Source organism: Dromaius novaehollandiae, chromosome 1 (genome assembly GCF_036370855.1).
Source record: "Dromaius novaehollandiae isolate bDroNov1 chromosome 1, bDroNov1.hap1, whole genome shotgun sequence".
In the NCBI taxonomy this organism is placed as follows: domain Eukaryota; kingdom Metazoa; phylum Chordata; class Aves; order Casuariiformes; family Dromaiidae; genus Dromaius; species Dromaius novaehollandiae.
Window position 1 is genome coordinate 125,501,246 of NC_088098.1, and position 18,254 is coordinate 125,519,499.

General features: G+C 64.9%; 1 protein-coding gene and 1 long non-coding RNA gene across 9 annotated transcripts in view; one reads left to right on the plus strand and one right to left on the minus strand.

Annotated features, from left to right (window-relative positions):
* Nucleotides 1-18,254, plus strand: part of BCOR (BCL6 corepressor) — an 81,698-nt gene that overhangs the window by 7,211 nt on the left and 56,233 nt on the right. For 5 of the 8 annotated variants that reach the window (XM_064497548.1, XM_064497572.1, XM_064497586.1 and 2 more), the window contains exon 1: nucleotides 16,252-16,939. The exons of 1 other annotated variant lie outside the window; for it this stretch is intronic. The gene's annotated coding sequence lies outside the window, so the exon portion shown is untranslated. Of the gene's footprint in view, nucleotides 1-7,342; nucleotides 7,745-16,251; nucleotides 16,940-18,254 lie in introns of those variants that run through there. 2 more of the 8 variants (XM_064497565.1, XM_064497558.1) reach the window with 2 other exon arrangements.
* Nucleotides 6,332-8,104, minus strand: LOC135323637 (uncharacterized). The gene is made up of 2 exons (XR_010385119.1): nucleotides 7,724-8,104; nucleotides 6,332-6,817 (listed from the first exon to the last, which is right to left on the minus strand). It is a non-coding gene; the product is annotated as an uncharacterized LOC135323637 (long non-coding RNA).

Here is an 18,254-nt window from a genome sequence, read left to right on the forward strand (position 1 = left end):
CTAGAAGACGTCATTCGATGGTAGGAACATTTATTGGTGGGAATAGCATCTCTGGTCTGATGCGTGACCACAATGTCATGATCAGCTTCAATCTCCAAAAGGGCCTATGGAATCTGTTCAGAAAAAGAGACTTCTCACGTGGCAGAAAATGAAATAAATGAGTGTTGCTTAAGTGTCAGCCCAGCTAGAAGACACAGAGGTCATATAAGAAGCTGAAGCGTAGTCATTTCCAAGACCATGTCTGTCCTGAGCGATTTTCTACTGTTGAAGATATACATGATATGAAAGAGATCTTTGGGGCAGAGATTGTTTCTTCCTCTTTATACCAGGCCTAATGTGATGCAGTCCTAGTTATTTTTGAGGTGTCTGGGAACTTCTCTCACACAAATAATAGAGGGCCTGTAACCCAGAACTCAAGCAGCCTCTTACACAGAACAGAGTCAAGTTTTGCGGGAGCCAGAGAGGTGGCACAGAAGTTTGCACACAGTGTTTCATGTAAAGCCCCTGGTGTAGCCGGAGCAGATGAAAGCTGGGAAAATACCAGGGCCGCATAGCAAATACTTCCGTAACATGTGGACTGTGGTCCCTCCAAGACCTTGCCATTGCACACTGTCTTTGCACCGTTAGGCTATCTCAGAAGCTGAGTTAGACAAAAATGGATGGGCATCATCAGGATGGGCTGAGCAAGGACAGCTCCTGTTTCTTTGCCAGTGGGCATGTTTCAACTGGTATCTGATGGGACAGCTCTACTCTGCTTACTGTCTTTCCCTTGGAGTAGACATTCATGTGAAGGGAGATGAGGGGTGGAGTGGGTTACGAAAGCAGACTCTCTGCTGTTGTTGAAGAAGCCCTACTGTAAGCTGTCTGTGAACTATCTGGGGAGAAATGTCCCAAAACTAAGGTCTACTATGGCTGCTGAAAATCTGAACTCCCTGAGTCTTGCTGGCACTTGGTGCTTCGGTGTTTCAGCAGAGGAAGAGGGAAATGAGGGAATTCTGCAGTGGAGCGCTGTGCATTCACTTCCATGCCTATTAGTGGATAACCGGGGTTAGTGCCATTGTGAGTATGTGTAGCAGTTGCTTCTTACAGACAAAAGAAAAAAATACGAAGCTCTACCGAAGGCTAGGGCTAATGAAGCACCGAAAAGCCGTAGCTAGAAACACTAATGCTCTGCAGTTGGGTCAAGCGACGCTCAGCGTTCTGGATTTGATGAACAACACTAGTCTGCATGAAGACAGGCAACTTTTTAAATGGGATTTTAATAAAGTCAGTATTGCTAGGGCTATCTATAAAGGTAACCTGCATAGAGTTTTAAACAAGTAAACTTAATGATGCTATTAATGTTTATGACATCAATGAGACCATTGCTAGAATACTGTGTCCATTTCTGTTGTGGTGTCTGTATGTTAAAAGTACATCAGCAAATTAGTATGGGATCAGAAAAGAGCTACAAAAGTAATTCAATGCCTGGGAATCACATAATATTGCAAAAGAATAAAGAAATTCCATCTATTAATTTATCCAAGAGGAGGCTATGACTTGGTTTGATCATAGTCTTTAAGTGCCCTAAGTGTCTCTATGGGGAGATTTCTGATGGTAGAGATCTCTTTAATGTGGCAGACAAAAGCATAATGAGATCCTATGTTGGAAAATGAAGCTCTATGAATTCTGAGTAGAAATAGGTGCACGTTTTTTTAAACCAGCGAGGGGACATAACCACTGGAACAACCAAGACAAGCAGTGGGTTCTCTGTTACTTAAAGTCTTCAGAGCAAGATTGCATGCCAGGCTAAAAGCTCAACCAGAATTTGCCAGTCTGATAGAAGAATGTCTCGTTGAAATTTGCTGGCCCCTGTTATGCAGCAGGTCAGAGCAGCTGCTCGCAACAGTCCTTTCTTGGTTTTAGAATCTATGAGTCAGGTATTCCAAGTTCCTGAGCCTTGATATTAGTGGAGGTCTTAAAGGAATGCCTCGTAAGCTGTCATCATTTAATTGTAAGCAAGCAGGGATATTGCCTCTTTTCCTCATTTAAAAACTTTTTAAAAGTGTTTGTTAAACAGCTATTAAGAAACATGACAACATTTTTTAGACAGCTTAACTGATTCTTCTCCCATTTGCTCAGCTTTGTTTTTCAACATCAGAGTTTCATTAATGCTGTATCAGCCATTGGTTCTCTAGACAAAATCTTGAATTCCAGCAAAATGAAATAAGTAACACACATACTCTGGATAGCCCTCTTACTCCATACCCTCCTTTATATGCATCCCTTCATGTCACAGGAGTGTTACAGGCTTTCTCTGTGCACTGCACATAAGTGGAGTAGGGAACAAGTTCATCCTTTCCCTTGTGAAGCCCATTTATATAGGTGGGAATCCATTGTCCAGCAAAGCTAGTCTTTGGCCTACAGAGTTTGTAGCTTGTCTGAATGAATGGCAGGGGAGAGGGGAAAGGTATTAAGGAGACACCTAGTATTCCTGAAATTATGCAAGCTATTAACCATCTTGAGGTTTCATAAAATGGCCTCCAGCAAATGGTCTTGTAGCAGATCAGAATGTTTTCCTTACACTGGAGCAGTTTTCAAGACACAGCCCAAACTTCCTTAATATCCCTTAGAAGACCAAAAAAAAAAAAAAAAAATCAACAACAACAATCCTTGCCAAGTCTCTTGGGAGCCTTGTAAATGAAACCCACGGTTGCGTGGACGTACTGAACCTATGACACGCTCCGCGCCTAGCTGGTCCCAGTCACCGAAAATGAAGCGAGAGGTGCTAGGCAGCGCAACAAAAGGAGAAGTTCAGAGCCGCTCGGGGACGGAGCTCCCGCCGTGGGGAGGCTTGGCCCCCCGTCGCTTGCAGCTCCCAGAGCGTTTCGCCCGCCAGCAGCGGGTCGGGGCGGGAAGACACCGCGGCTCCGCGACGGGGCGGGCGGCGGGGCGCCTCTGGTCGCCGGGGCGCAGCCCGCGGGCCGGGGGGCGGCGGGGAGCCGAGCAGCGGGAGGCGAGGTGAACCCTGAGCCGAGCCGGGCATAAACCCATTAGTCGCACATAACTCGCGAGCAGGCTCGCACTCGCCATGACAACCGGCAGCCCGGCCTGCTCCCACGCCCGCAGCGCCGCGAGGGCTCCCCGCGCCGGGCAGCCAGCCGGGGCCTCCCTGCGCAGGGGGCAGCCGGCCCCGCCGCCCCCGCCGAGCCCCGGGGGCCGGGCGGCCCGGGAGCCGCGTCCTGCCCGTGCCGCGGCGCTTGGGGAAGGCAGGGCTGGAGAAGTGAGCCTTGTGCGGGCAACAAAAGGGGATGAAAGGAGCTCTGTAGTTCACTTTACATGTCCAAGAGGCATTTTCATGCTCCGTAATGAGAAGGGATCATTCTGAGGAAGTTCAGATCAAAGGGGGAAGCATCCCGGACATCTGCATAATTGCCGGATTTCGGAGCACGGGCAGCCGAGCGGCGGCTAGCCAACCTGGGCACGACACCGGTGCCTGCTTCTCGCCTCGCCGGGCCCCGCCCGGTGCGCCGGGCCGGCTGGAGCCGAGGCCGCAGACCCGTGCTCCAGCGGGGAACCGGGCGGCCTGCCCCGGCAGCGGGGGCACCGAAGCTGCAGGGCGCCGAGCGGGGGGCTGCGGCACAGCTCCGGTGCCCGACGGCAGGGAGCCCTGGGGGCCCAGCTGCGACCGAGAGGCGAGGGGGAGACCCCCCCCCCGCGCGCCCCGGTGCGTGGCCGGCAGCGGTCCCCAGGCTGCCCAAGGCAGCGGGGAGCCTGCAAACCTCCCGGTCCCCCCCCACCCCCCGTCGGTCGCTGCCCACGTGGTGCTGGTGGGGACCCGGCGACATCTGCGCCGCGCAGTGAGCCCGTGGCGGAGGCGGGAGGCGGGCGGCGGGCGGCGGGCGGGTGGCTCGGCGGCCCCGCGGCTCGCAGCGTCACGGCCGACCGGGGATAAAGGGATTAAGCGGCACGCTCGCACAGCCGCCGCGGAGACACCGCGCCCGCCTCCCGCCCCCTACCCCCCGCTCCCCCCCCGGCCCCGCGGCCGCCCCCGGGCACGGCCCTGCCGCCGGAGCAGCGCGGAGCAGCCGGGCGCGCCCGCGGTGCCTCTGCGCGCCGGCTCATTGTTCCCCGGACAAACCCGCGCAGCCGGCGCGACCCGCGCAGGGGGGCCGGCAGCGAGGCGGGCGGCGGTGCTCGAGGCGACGGCAACGGGCTCCGCGCTGGTGCCGGGGCGCGGGGGCATGCCCGGGGACACCGTTTTCGGCCATTTTAAAGCGGCAGCGCTGGCGTCTCGCCGCGCAGCCCGGCCCGGGCCTCGCGGCGGAGCCCGCCCCGCCGTGCGCTGCCTTCCCGGGGGCGCCGCTCCCGGAGAGCCGGGGCTCCCCCCGCCCCGGGCCCCGCAGCGCCGGGCACACGCCCCGCACTTGCAGCCCCCAGGCGACACTCTCCCCGCAGCCGGCCGCCCTCGTCCCGGCGCCGGGGGCAGCGCGGCGTGCTAGCTTGGGTGCAACCGGCCCTCGCCCAAGCCCAAAGCCGGGGTGCAGCCGGGCTCAACCCCAGGTCGGGGGCATCCACCCCCTACCCCCGCCCCGGCTGGGGATGCAGCCGCCTCTGTCCCAGCCCGACGACGGGGTGCAGCCAGCCCCGGCCCCAGTCCGAGCCTGCAGTGCGACCAGCCCCAGTCTCAGCTCGGGGTGCAAGCAGCCCTTGCCACAGCCCAAAGACGGGGTGCAGCCAGCCCCTGTCCCGGCCCCACTCGGGTGCAGCCCGCCCCCCCGGGACCTGCGGCTCCGACCCCCACCGGCCGCGCGGACGCCGGGGAGGGGAGGCTGGCGGGGGAGCGGGCTGGCGGAGGGCGCGTTATTGTGAAAAGCGGCCGGGGCAGGCAAACACGAGCACGGCACCATATCGGCTCGCCACGTGACCGAAATGTGTTTATCTGGCCCGGAGGAGCCCGGCTGCGCGCAGGGGCCAACCCGGCTTTCACGGCACAGGCACGGCTCCCGCGGCCGCGGCGGGGCCGGGCCCTGCGAGGGAGCAGAGACCACTTCTGTTTGCTTTGCTGTCGCTCCGGCGCTTATCATTTGCCTTGTCATTCATAATCAACCTCTCCCGGTCCCCTCCCCCTCCCTCAGCCGCCGCCTCCTCCCCCAGGGTCAGTCGGGAAAAGGCTGGGAATCCATCTGAGGAGCGAGACGTGGGAAGAAGGGTCGGACGGAGATGCGGCTGGGGGGGCGGGGGGCAGAGAATAAAAGCAGCTGGGCGCAGAACAAAGGTGCTTGGGGGTAGCTTTTGGTGGTGGGGCAGAGCCTCATAAACGGGAGATTTCCGTTCGCAAGACTCCGCTTGCACAGTTTCTGTCCTGCCCTTGAACTGACAAGCGAATATCTGCATCACAACCAGAAAGTAAATCAAACCGAGCCTGGCTCAGGCGGAGAGCGTACAACGCTTCAGTCGGTTGCTAAGTGCTAAAAAGTGGAAGATTTCTGCTTCCCGGCGCAGCCCTGCGCCTCCAATGCAATATTTACTTTGGGAGCCCGGAGAAATGTGTTCAGTGTTTATTACGGAGAGTGCCGGAGCGAGCTCGCATTTGCGTGATTAGGAGCAAGCGGAGGAGCGGCCGTGGTGCGGAATATCAAAGCGAGACCGCCTTGGCAGAGCTCCCAGGCAGGGCTCTGCTGGCACCCGCGGGAATCCGCGGGGCCGGGCCAGCGCGGCCCGGGCGGCGGCGGCGGCTGCCCCTCCCGGCGCTCCGCTCCCGCGCCGCGGCCCCGCGCTGCTGCCGCCCTTCCCCGCTTCCCCCGTCGCTCCCCGCGGGGGAGAGCGAAACCAGCCCTTTCGCGTGGCGGCCGACGCAAATGTCATTTCTGCCGCTTCCTCTGCGCTAACGACCCGGGAGGCGCTCGCCCCCGCCAGCTGCGCCGAGCCAAGAGCGCGGCCGCCAGGACCAGCCCGCACGCCCGGCGCTTCGCAAAATCAGCCGCGGCCGGCCCGGCGCTAATCTGATTAGTCCCATCGCATTTGGGCAGAAAAGTGCCCGCGGTTGCCGCGCGGCTCGAGCGGAGCAGACACAGGTCTGTCGGGCAAGGCCTGCGGCCGCGCCGCCGCGCACCGTCTCGGTTAGTGTTCAACCCGGAGCGGGAAGCGCGGCAGCGGAGCCGTGCCTCTCCTCGCGGCCCCGGGGTCCGCGCCTCTCCTTTCGGCCGGTGGGGGGTGGGGGGCGCCCCCCGCTCACGGCCCCCGGCCAAGCTGCGTGGAGGCGAGTGCCGGGCGGGCCGGCGCGCACAATGCGCCTCTGCGTCCTGGTCTGCTGGGATCTTTCCTCCTTGGAAGTTATGTTAAAATAACATTTGTGTGCACGTTAATGATTTATTTATGTGGCTAATAACGCTCACATTCTCGCTGATATTTGTCTAGGTGAAAGACCAGCTGCGAAATGCCCCGCAGCTGTAGCCAGTGCTAGAACAGAGTGCCTTGGAACCAGAAATCAATGCTCCCGAAATGAACAAGTGGACAACTTATTAGGCTCAGTCACTCCACACACTGTCCCTTGATAACGAATAGATGAACTGCGCGCTGCAGAAAGGACAAGTTTGAGGAGGCCACACGTGCCCGGTCCTTCGCGGTGAGGCAGGGTAATTCTGCAGGACGCGGCTGGCCACACGAACATCCCTGGTCAGGCACTCGCGGGCTATCTCGGGTTAGATGGCGATAAATAGAGCGAGCGTCAGGAGAATGGCTCCAGAAGTCATTGCTAAAGGTGTCCGGTTTCCTTGCTTCTCCAGAAAGCACAACAGACAGGTTCAGCGAGATCACGTAATCGCGGCGTCTCTGCCTAGAAACAGTCGCGCTAATTTTGCATTTTTACCATCCACAGAAAGGAAAAATACCTGTCCTCCTGCAATGCAAATCGTTACGCAAATAGTTCCGCGGGAGCACGCCGAGCCGCTGCCACCGGGGCCTCCCAGCGGAGAGCCGGTGGCCCTGGATTCAGAGCGGCCGGCTCGCAGCAGCCCGCCCAGGGAGCGCACGCTATCGTGCAAACTCCTCGGCAGCCGCTCGCAACTCGCTGCTGGCTGAGAAAAGTCCGAGCAGGAGCCTGCGGTTAATCTCCGAGGCCTTCATGCATCCCTGGCGAGCAGCGCCCCAGCGCTAAGTGCAATTAACATAACAGACACTAAAATAGGAGAGAGCGGCGCTGAATTTAATTTGCAGGCTTAAAAAAAAAATCTTAACACTTGGAGCAGTCTGGTGATGAGCGCGGGGAGAGAGGCTGAAGGCGGCGGAGAAGCCCCTGCCTCCGAGAGGCACCGCGGGACTCGGTCCGGGAGCCCGGGCCACCCCTGTGCGCGCCGCGCCGTGAATCACTTCCCGGCCGGTCACGTCGTGCCGCGGGGCTCCGGCGGCGGCGGGGGCTATGGCGGGGCGCGGGCCGGCACCTCCCGCAGCGCCTTCCCGCCCCGGCGGCACGCACACGCCGCGACCCGGCTCGCCTTCCTGCCCCTGCCGCCTCGGGGGAGAGGGAGGAAATAGGAGGGGTGGGGGAGAAGCAGCTCGGTAAGTCTCCCCCCTCCTCCGCCTCTTGCAAACTGCCTCCCATTAGCGGCAGAAGTTCACCGGAGACCGAGGCATAAAGAGAGGGAGAGCGAGGTTTCCGGGAAAAAGGAGAGGCGAAAATAGCGAGGTGGCGTTTAAAACACAACGGCAGAGAAAGCGCCGCGATCGCGATGAGGAGACGCACCGATCGGCGGGGAAGCTCGCGGTATCCGGCCGGGGGAGACGGGGGGAAGGAGAGGAGAAAAGAGGGCTTTAAAAAACGGGAGGCAAAAGCTGCCGGGGAGGAAGTGTAAGCCGAGAGGGAGGCTGGGGGAGGGGAGAGAGCGCCATCTTTTCATGTCACAGTCGCAGAGACAGCGCCGGGCTCGGCCACAGCGTCTCGGTTTCTTTTTAACAGCGGAAAACGTGCGATTAGCAGGCAGACGGGCGGAGACTACCAGCGCTGCGCGCACGCACAGCCCGCAGCTCCGTCTCCGCGCCGTGTAATCCCGGCGCTCAGCCCTGCTGCACCCCCTCATTAAAAACCCGGAGATTTCCCCCTCCTCCTCCTCCGCTCTCCGAGGAAAACAACGCCTGCCGCGGCCTCAGCCCGGGCAGCGCCGCCCGCTCCGCGCCGGGGCCGCCCGGGGGGCCCGCGCTGCGGCCGCGTTGCCCTGCTCTGTCCCACGGGCTGCGGGGGGGGCCCGCCGCTCGCCCCCCGCCTCCCCTGCGGGAGGGGGGTCTCCGGGTGACCCCCCGAGAGCGGAGGACGATGTTCACCGCTTTCCCAGCCTCGCTGCCCCCCGGGGGGGCGCACAGGGGGGGGCTCTGCCGGCTGCAGCCCCCCCCCCCCCCCGGCGGGGGACGCGGGACTCCGTCGGGGCGCGGCGGAGCCGGGCACGGCCGCCCGCGGCCCCATGAACGGCGCTTTATTCCGCAGCGCTCAAACCCCTCATTGTGCTGGGCAGCATCACCTGCCTCCTCCGGAGCCGGGCGATTAATTTAATGCGCTGCAGGGCGCGCTCTGGCCCGGCCCGGCCCCGCCGCGGCGCCCGGGCAGATCTCCGCGGGGCGCTTTGCCCGCGGCGGGGCGCGGAGCAGCGCGGAGGCTGGCATCCTCCGAGCACCGGCTTTCCCGGCGGCGCCCGGGGAAACCTTTCCCCGTCTGTCAGCGGCGGCGGCAGCTCCGGCTCGGAGTCGCGCAAGCAGCCGCGCAGACCTGCTTGGTGCCCGGCGGCGGGGGGGGATGCGAGGCAGGAGGGGGCCGCGTCGTGCCTGGCGAGGGGATTTGCTGGGTCGCTGGCTGCGCCTGGGGAAAGGCGGGCGGGCGGGGGGCCGGGGGGGGTTGGCTGCCCCTAGCGATGGGGGATTTGAGAGAGAAGGGGAGGGGGTGGCTGGGTTCGGCGGAGGGGGATGGGGGGGCTGGCTGCCGCGGCTGCTGGGGACGGCAGTTGTTATTATTGTTGTTATTATTACAGTTATTGTTATTATTTTTAGGTGGCGGCGGTGGTGGGAGCGAGGGGGGCTGGGGCTGGCTGTGCTCGGCGAGGGGCGATGTGGAGTGGGGGCCGCCGGCTGCGCCCGCGGAGGGGGCTTGAGGTGAGGGCGGTGGGAGAAGCGTCTCCTCTGTTTCTAATAAAGGAAACGACTTTTATTGAACGATAAATGAGGGGAACGAAAGTCGTGTGGGTGCGCCTGGCGGGGGCGATTGATTTGGCGGGGAGAAGGGGGGCAGGCGGCTGCCCGTGCCGGCGCGGGGGGCGCGCAGCGGCGAGGGGCAGCTCGTCTCAGCTGCTCCCGCCCGGGGCGGGGGGGGCATTTCGGGGGAGGGGACGTTGACCGCCACGGGAATGGAGGGGCACGGACTGCCCCTGGTCGTGGGGGGCTGCCGGGGGAGGAGAGCTGGATGCTCTCGGTGGGGGGTCCGGGGGGGGGGCGTAGGCCGTGGGGTGGTGCTGTCTGCCCCTCTTTGGCGGGGGGGCTGAGGGGGAGGTGTCGGCTGCGCCTTGCCAGTTGGGATTTGATAGGGGCGGTAGGAGACACGTCTCCTGTTTCTAATAAAGGAATCGGCTTTTATTGAAGGATAAATGCAGAGAACCAAAGTCGTGTGGGCTGCAGCCGCCGAGCTTCGTTAGCTGCCGATGTGACTGTGAAGATAAAACGCTCCACAGTAACTGGTGCGCCAGGAGCCCCGAGCCTGGGGACACGCACGGCCGCCGGTCCTGGCCCCGGTCCGGCCCGGCCCCACCGTGCCCCGCGCCCGCGGCGGAAGGTGCCCGGGCAGCCTCCGACCGTGCTAACGGCTCGGCGTTGGGACTTGGCCAAGTTTCTCTGACTTAGGGGAACTCTGGGGATGAGTAATCGCGCCAGGCTAGGGTTTGGGAGGGTTTTTTTTCCTCTCTTTTTTTCTTCTCTCTCTCTTCTTCTTGTTTCCCCGTGTCATCAGCTGCTGACCCACTCACTCCGAAAACGCGGCACCGACGGGTTTCTGAGAAGGGCGGCAGGAGGCGACGCGGCTGCGGCGGGCCCCGGGGAACCCCCCCTCCGCACCGGCGGGCCGCCCCATCTGCGCCCGGCGCGGCCCAGGCACGTCCGGGCTCCGCGGGGCGCCGCGGCCCGTCCGCGCCGTCCCGGCTCGCGTGCGGCCTCGCTGGGGGGGGGGGCGCCCACGGACCCCCCAAGCGCCCCCCGCGGTCTCGCGTGAACCCCGTGCGGAGCTTTCCGAGGGCAGCGGGGACACGGCCCGGGAAGGGCAAGGGCGCCTGTCTGAAGCGGCACCTCGGCTAATCGCAAGCGGCGACGGAGCAAGGACGGAGGGGGAAACTCCGGCCGCCGGGGTGAGAAGGCGGCGTGCGGCCCCACGCGTGGGCGCGCCGAGCGCCGCTGCCCGGCGGGCGGGGAGCAGCGGCGGCCGCATCCTGCCCGCGGGCGGCGCGGGGCCTTGCCCGGAGCCGCGGAGGGCAGGGCCGCCGCCGCCGCCGTGTGTGCCGGGCGCCGTGCCCGCCCGCGGCCGCGGAGCCGCCCGCGCCGGCGGCGGCCTCTGCGTGCGCCTGCGAGGCCGCGGTGCGCGGGGGCGGGCGCGGGGTCGGAAGCGCGCGGGGGGGCGCGGGGGGAGGAAGCAGAAGCGAGTCGACGCCGAGAGCCGCCGCCGCCGACAGGGGATCCTGCAACTGCGCTCGGCGCAGGCCGGCGAGCAGAGCAGCACCGCCGCGGCCGGGCTCCCGCCCCCGCGCCGCTCACGCCGGGGCTTTCGCGGCGAAACGGCCCTGCAGAGGCGAGCGCTGCGCTGCCGCGCTGCCGCCGCGGCCGCCGCCACGTGTCACGTCGCGCTGGGGCTGCGCGCTCCGCGGGCGGCCGGCGACGCGCGGCCCGGCCGCGCGCCTAATCTCGGCGCCTCGCAGTTTCCAGCCGCCCGATTACCTGCCCCACTCGGCCTCCGAGACACACGCCAGGGAACAACTTGTGCCTTGTTTTCGCTACAGCGACGGCGGCGGAGGGGAGCACGAAGTGAAAGCTGGGGCTTAAATGGCATTTTTAAACGGAAAATACTTCTATTTTCCCGTGGCTTTCTGAAGCTGCTTTCGAAATGAACATTTCTGCGATAAGAGGTGACCGATCAGAATCGCTGGGGGGAGGTTGTAAGCAGACGTTTTGCCCCAGCTTACTGTTATCTTATCTTTCACACTTGCAGGGCGAAAAAGTGGCTTATCTTTATACCCACCCCCCTCTCGCCTTAATTGCTAAAAACACTGTGAAGTGTTAAGTACAGGACTAAAGAATCTCTCCGCGTGTCTGCCGTGCGAGAGGGAAGGGGGGGAAAAAAAAAGAAAGGAGATCCTACTTGAAAAATTAGGGGCTTTTCTCTGGAAAAGCGCACACGAGTGCACACCGCGCGCCCCTCCCTGCCCCCGCTCCGCAGGCGCTTGGATGCTGCCCGCTCTCATTTCGCATGCGCGCACCGCGCTGCGCTGCCAGGCGCCGCGCAAATCCCGCTCCGCGCGGCCGGGGCGCTGCGCAGGCCTCCGCCGCCCGCGGTCACCTCTGGGGCGGCGTGAATAACCCCAGTGTTTATGAGCCCGGCCGCGGAATTGGTATTCAGCGCCGAGCCGCGGCATCGTCTCCTCGCTTTCCCTCCCCACCCCCTCTGAAACAAAACACAACACAAAAACAAAACCAGAAGGAGGACGGAGGTGATTCATCGACTGTATCCAATTATTAACATACAAGCTGCAGTCTGCACAAACACACCTTCAAACCATGGCGCTTCCCCCGGCCGCCGGCTCGTACTTGAACGCCGCCGCGCCGCGGCCGCGCCGCCTCGCTCCGCCGAGCCGAGGCTCCGCTTGGCCCCGGCCCCCCCCCGCCGCCCCCCGCCCCGGGCCGCCCGCCGGTGCCCCACGCCGCCGCGGGAGAGGCGAGCAGGGCCGCGCCGCTGCTGCCTTTGCTCCTGCCGGACTTCCCTCCGCGGGGCTTCGCCTCGCGGCTGCATCTTCCCCCGGCGGGGGCTGCGCACGGGGGTCCCCTCGGACCCCCCAGCAGACAGCACGGCCGAGGTACGCGAGCAGGGGAGATGGGGGCGGCGGGTGTCCCCGCTCTGCGCCTGCGGGCCCCCTCGTCCAGCCCGGGGGCAGCGGCAGTGCCTGCACCCCCCCCACCCCCCCCCACGGCGGTGCCCCGCTGCCGCGGGTGCTCGGCGCTGCGCACTGCCGGCTGCGCCCCGCGCCGAGGTCCGCGGGGCGGCGGGGCCCGGCAGCAGGCCGAGGCGGGTGGCTGGAGGCTGTGGCCGAGGAGTGTGTGTGTGTGTGTGTGTGTGTGTGTGTGTGTGCGCGAGCGTGTCCCTGCGGCCTGCGTGCTGCGAGCTGCGCGCAGGGCCGGGGACCCCGGGCATCGCCGCGCTTGTGTGGAGCGGGGGAAGGGTGCGGAGCCGGGCGCGCACAAGCGGGGAGATTTGTCATTCTCCCTTTGTAAGAAAGATAGCGGCGCTTAGTCCGTGAACTGAACGCGTCTCGGGCTCTTCTGGGGAGAGGGAGAGAAAATAATGGATCTGCTGTCAACAGAGTAGCCCTGAACTACGAAGTAAAATTATAGTACTTCTGCTATGCAAAATCCCCTTGATTGCACGGGGAGTTTGCATGGCGGTGTAACAATATGCTGGCACCGTGTCAGGTCTGAAAGCGCTGCAGACCCTGTATAACGCCAATTGAGGCTTGTCTTGTTTTGTTATTCAGATTTCTACACTTCCATTAAAACCAGCCTTACAATAAGCAATGATAAAGGTCTGATTTAAGACACACTCAAGCAGGGCAATTCAGAGCTTAGGACAGTGATCTGTTATTTATAGGCTTTTCCTAGCACTCATCACCAGGCTGTCTGAGCACCTCGCTCGCATTAATTCATTTTACCTTCGCAACGCCCATCTCCCCTCTCTCCTTTCCCATGCCCAGGAGACCCGAGTGCTCCGGTTTCCATTTTATCAGCAGGGGAGCGAGGAACGGAGGGGGCCGGGGGCCCAGCCTTGCCGCTCGGGCGTTTTAACCCCCAACTTTCTGGAGCGGCAGCGCCGCGCTGAGAGGCGGTGCCCCCGCGCCGGGGCGAGCCGCGGAGAGAGGTGCGCGGGGCGCGGGAGGCGAACGAGAGCCGGAGCAAAGCCATCCCGTTTGGGAGCCTCCTGCGAGAAGCCGGAACAGCGGATTTCTCTTTGCGAGGAGGCTGAGCGCTCGGCGTTGCCGGAGCAGCCCTGTCTGCGAGCGCATCCTCGCCGTGCTCCGCAGCAGCAGCGCGGAGCCCCGAGCAGCTGCGCGCAGAGCCGCCGTGCAACCCCCCCGCGCCGCCGGGGATGGAGCAGCGCGCAGAGGCCTGACCCGCGGGTCAGCTCCCCCCGGGGCGTGCGGGGGGGGGGGGGGGGGGAGGCGGCCCCGTGCTGTGCAGGCAGCCGGCTGCGCCGCGTTTCGCGGGGCCGGCGCGGCGGTGCCGCCACCCGCGGCAGGGAGGGCGGCGCGGCGCGCAGCCGGGCCGAGCCAGGCCGCGGGAGGAGCGAACTGAAGCCCCAATGTGCTCGCCGGGAGCCGCCAGCCTCCCGCCGCAAAGCCCGGGCACCCGGGGAACAAAAACGGCACAGAGGCGAACAAGCGCGGTTCTGTTCCTGCCAGCCGCGGAGGAAACTGCGTCCGCAAAGAAAGAAAGTTTAACGGCAGTTAAAAATAAAAGTGGAGCGAGTTTTCCCCGAGATAACTCGGAGTCATTAGCTGAAGGGGAGGGGGGGATTACAAACCGCCCGCTGTAGGCGCACGCGTGTGATCCGGGCTGTGCCGCCCGGGGAAAGGACCCGGCGACGCTGGCGATTCAAGTGCGGGCCGACGGCACCGCGGGCTCCGGCCTGCGGGGAGACACAAAGCCGAGATCAACGTAGCCGGGAAGCAGCGGCTGGGGCCACCTCACCGAGAGACGCGATAGTTCTGCTTTCCTAGCGAAAGAAGCAATTTTAATGAGGTTTTCCCTAGGAAAAAAAAAAAAAGAGGCCTTTCCTCCAGCTGTGTGTCTGTAACTCACGTGTGTTCAGTCTAATAACTTTTAATGTCTAGCCCTAAAACGTCTTTATAAAAAATAGCTTTACAGCGTAATAGGCCAGGTGTCCTTCTGCTTGTTATCGGCGATTAAAAAAACGTGTGGGACCCTGCTCAGACGCACGCCCCGCAAAGTCGCGATCGGCGGAGCCTGGGCGCTGCCGGGCCGCGTGACCCGCCGGGCCGGGCCGGGCCGCGCTGGGCCGGGCCGGGCCGGGCCGGGCGGCCGCGGCTCCGCAGCTCCCGGGCGGGGATGCCGAGCGGCGCGGCTGGAGTTTCGGGTTTCAGGCGGTGGATATTTCACTTCTGCTTTGAGCCGGGCGACTTTTTAAGAGATACGTAGCAAGAAACCGAAGCCCCGTGAAGGCGGTTTCATAAAACGTCCCCCCCCTCCGCAGCCCCCGACCGTGACCCGGCCATGTGCACGCCCGCGCGTGTAAGTGTGTGTGCGTGTGCGCCATGTCCTCCGCGTACGCAGACACCTCCCTGGGCAGCTGGCGGCCCCGGTGTTTTTCCTAATGTGTTTTAGATTATAGATTAGCAATTTATGGGGTTTTTTTGGGGGGGGCACTTTGATACAAACGGCATTAGGAAACTCCTGCTTTTCCATCTCCAGAGATAATCAGCAGCGGTAGCGAGCAGGCAGGCAGCGCCAGCAGTGCTGCTCTGGCGCTGAGCGCTCACTGCCCCGCTTGCCGGCTCCCTGCTCTCGGCGAGGAAGGGTTTGCAGCTCGCTGCGCCTTTTCGCGCCGGGTCCTGGACGCGGCGATTAAAAGTCCCCCGGGGCGAGCTGTCCACGTTAATCGCCTCGTGTCTGGCAGCAGCTCACACGCCGGGCAGCAGGCAGCAGGGCGCGATGCGGCGCCGGCGGCAGCGACGTGGCCAAACTCGGCCGGCCCGGGAAGGCGCCGGGGCCGCGGGTCGGCGGGGCGCTGCAGCTGGGGCCGCGGGCGCGGGAGCCTCCGCGCGGCGCTGCGCGGGCTCCGCGGACTGGACCCGGGAGGAGCAGCTGGGATGGGCGTTATGAACATGAAATTTACGAGTGGAGCTCCGCGAGCCAAAAGTTGCCTTGCCAAAGTAAATAGATGCAGCCGATAACTACCAACCCGGAGATTAAAGGGCTCCTGAACCCGGGCAGAAATCTTAAATCGGCCGTGGAAATGCCGGCGAGGAAGACCGCGCTTCAGTCGCCACTCCACCCTCCCTCACCACCGCGTCCGCACGCAGCAGAAAGTGGGCTGAGGGCTCCCAAGCACGGACCGGACGAAAAGGCACTGTAATAGGGTCTCCCCCCGCCCCCTGCCCAGCGCAGACGTTGACAAACGAGTGTCTTTTTTCCATCCTGATTTTAGAGCCAGTAGAAGGCGAGGGGGGGGGACAAAGCAGCGCGGCCGAGCCGCGGACTGTGGGAAGTTGGGGGCGGCGGGGGGGGAGCGGCGAAGGGAGGCTGCGAGGCAGAGGGTCCGTGTGCGCTGCGCCGAGCGGGGGGCGGCGAGGCCGGGGGGGGGTCCCGTGGAGAGACGGGGCGGGGGGCATCGCCTGCGTGCGACGGGGGTGGTGGTGGGGGGCGAGGGGAAGGCGTGTGGGTCCGGGCGGCGGCGCCCCGGGGGGACCGGCGGGGGAGAGCCGCGGCCGCCGGGAGCGGCGGAGCGGAGCGGAGCGGGGGCGGCCGGCGGCGGCGCGGCCGGGCGCGGAGCCTCCCAGCGATGTCTGGCAGCGCCGCCGCCGCCGCCGCCGGGGTTTTGACAGCTTGGCGGAGCGGAGTGAGCGGAGCTTTATGGTAATTGCGGTTCTCCACTGGCCTTCTGGGTAGCGAGCGAGGGGGGCGTCGGGGGGGCGTCGGGGGGCGGCTTCCCTCCCGCGGCCGGGCCGAGCGGCACCGCGGGTCCCCCCGGGGCGCCCGCAGCTCGGCGGCGACCTGCGCCGCGGCGGGAGCGGGCAGCGGGGCGGCGGCGGGGGGGCAAATCAATTAGTGCGGGCGCGGCGGGGGGGGCGGGCGAGCCCAGCCCGGGCAGGGAAACGCAGCCAGGGGAGGGGGAAACTTGCACGGGGAAAAAGCGGTGGCGGCGCTGCTGCTGCCGCTGCTGCTGGCGGCGGCTCCCTCGGTGCAGCGCCTGCCCGGGGGGAGGGGAAGGGAGGGGAGGCGGCGGCTGGAGGAGGAGGAGGAGGAGGAGGAGGAGGGAGAGAGGGAGGGGGGATGCGAGGGGAGCGCAGCGTGCAGCAGACGGAGCCCGGTCTCCCAGCGGCAAGGTGAGGAAGAGCGGCTTTCCCGGCGGACTGAAGGGGGGGGCAGAGGAAGAAAAAGAGCGAGAGAGAGGAGGAGAAGAGGAGGAGGAGAATTAAATCCCCAGCCACACACACACAAAGCCGCGGCGGCCAGGGCACGGGAGACGGCGGCGCGGGCGAGATGTGGGGAGCGCCGCGCTCGCCAGCACAGGAACTTCGCCCGGAGCAAGCCAGCAACATGGCGCTGCCAAACCCGAGCCGGCAGCCGGAATGAGCATCGCGGGCTGCTGCTCCCGCGCCCGCCGCTGAGCCGAGCCGAGCCGCGCCGCGCCGAGCCGCGGAGCGCCGCGCAGCCCTCCCGCGGGCACCTGCCCCGTCGGCGGAGGCCGCGCTGCCGCGCTTCGCAGCTGCGCGCCCGCCCGCACCCTTCGCCGGCCTGCCCGCGCCGGGACAAGCCGCGGCACACGCACCCGCGGAGAGCAGGGGGAGGGAGACCAGGAAACTTTTCCCGCCCCCCCCCCCCCCCCGACGGGGCTGCCCTTCCGGGGAGAGCAGCAGGGCGAGCCGACTGACGGCGCCGGGACCCGCGGCGCGGACCGCGCACGCCGCAGCTCCGCGGCGGCGGCAGGAAGGTCAGTGCTCCGCGCCGCGCGCAGCGCCCGTGCGGAAGCGCTGCCGGCGCCGCCGCGTCCCGCCGCGACGGGGCGGCCGCGGGGCTCCGCTCGCCCCCGCCGCCGGCACGGCAGCGCCGGGGCTGAAAGTTACGGCGCGGGGCAGCGGGGCTGCGAGGGAGGGGGCGAGCTGCGGCGGGGGCAGCGGGGCCTCCCGGTGCGCCTCGGGGGCTGCGGCGTCGGAGGGGAAGTTTGGAGGCAGTTGCTTGCAAAGGTGCGTGTTTCGGGCGGCGGGAAGGCGGGGGGGGGGTGCTGGCCGGGCTGTCGGCTCCGGTGCGGCGGCGGAGGGGGCGGGGGGGTGTTCCCGTCGTCTCTCACTTTCCGATGTGGAAGGCGCGGAGGAAGCCCCGGCGGGGCTCCCGGGGCGCGGGCGAGCGGAGTCGCGGCGGGAGCGGCCGCGGCGGCCGCTGTCCCGCAGCGGGGACTGCGCGACGGCGGCGGGGGCTGCGCGGCGGCGGCCAGGTGGGAGGCCGGGGCGGCCGGCGGGGCGCCGCGTCCCCCCGCGCCTCCTCCCCGGCGGGGCGGGCGCCGCGGTGCACGTGGGGCAGGGCGGCGCGGGGCTTTCCCGTGCGCGGAGCCGCGCTGGCGTGAGGTCCGGCGTGACACGGAAGTTTAGTGAGGCTTAAAATGCAGTTTGGTGCTGGAGAGCGAGCCGGAGGGAGGCTCGCAGCTTGCCATCAAAGGGCCGGTCGGAGAGGGACGGCCAGGCGGGGAGGCAGCGGAGCTGCTTTGTGAAGCCCGGGCCAAGTGGGGCGGCTCTGCGCAGCATATGAGGCATGCATTTGATGTTCGCGGAGCGAGTCCGGGGGCGAGGGCTGCGGAGCGTTCACGTTCCTCTTTCTTTCTTGTGTGTTTTTTTTTCTTCCTCCCTCTCTCTCGTTTCCGCGATGTCTGTCGGATCCAGGGTTTAGCGCTCGGGGAGGGGGTGAGGGGGAGGCGAAGAGCACCTCCCCCTCTCCCCCGACAAAAAAAGCCCCGGACGTAGCGAGCGGTGTAAAACTGACAAAGTGTGAGGACTGCGCTTAATGGTATCGCCTCGGAGCTCCTTGCAGCATTAATTCCCGCTAATGAATCTTTTCCAGAAACTCCGTTCATTGCTTTCATCTGCTCTCCGGAGCCTGCAGCTTTTGTATTCCTGTTTGTATTAAAAAAAAAGGGGGGGGGGCAGCGTCTTGCCCGCACCGTGCAGCCTTGTAGCAAAGCCCGGATTTTCCAAGGGTTTTTATTAACTTTTTTTCACCCCCCCCTCCCCGTGGCCCTGCCGCGGGGGGCGTCC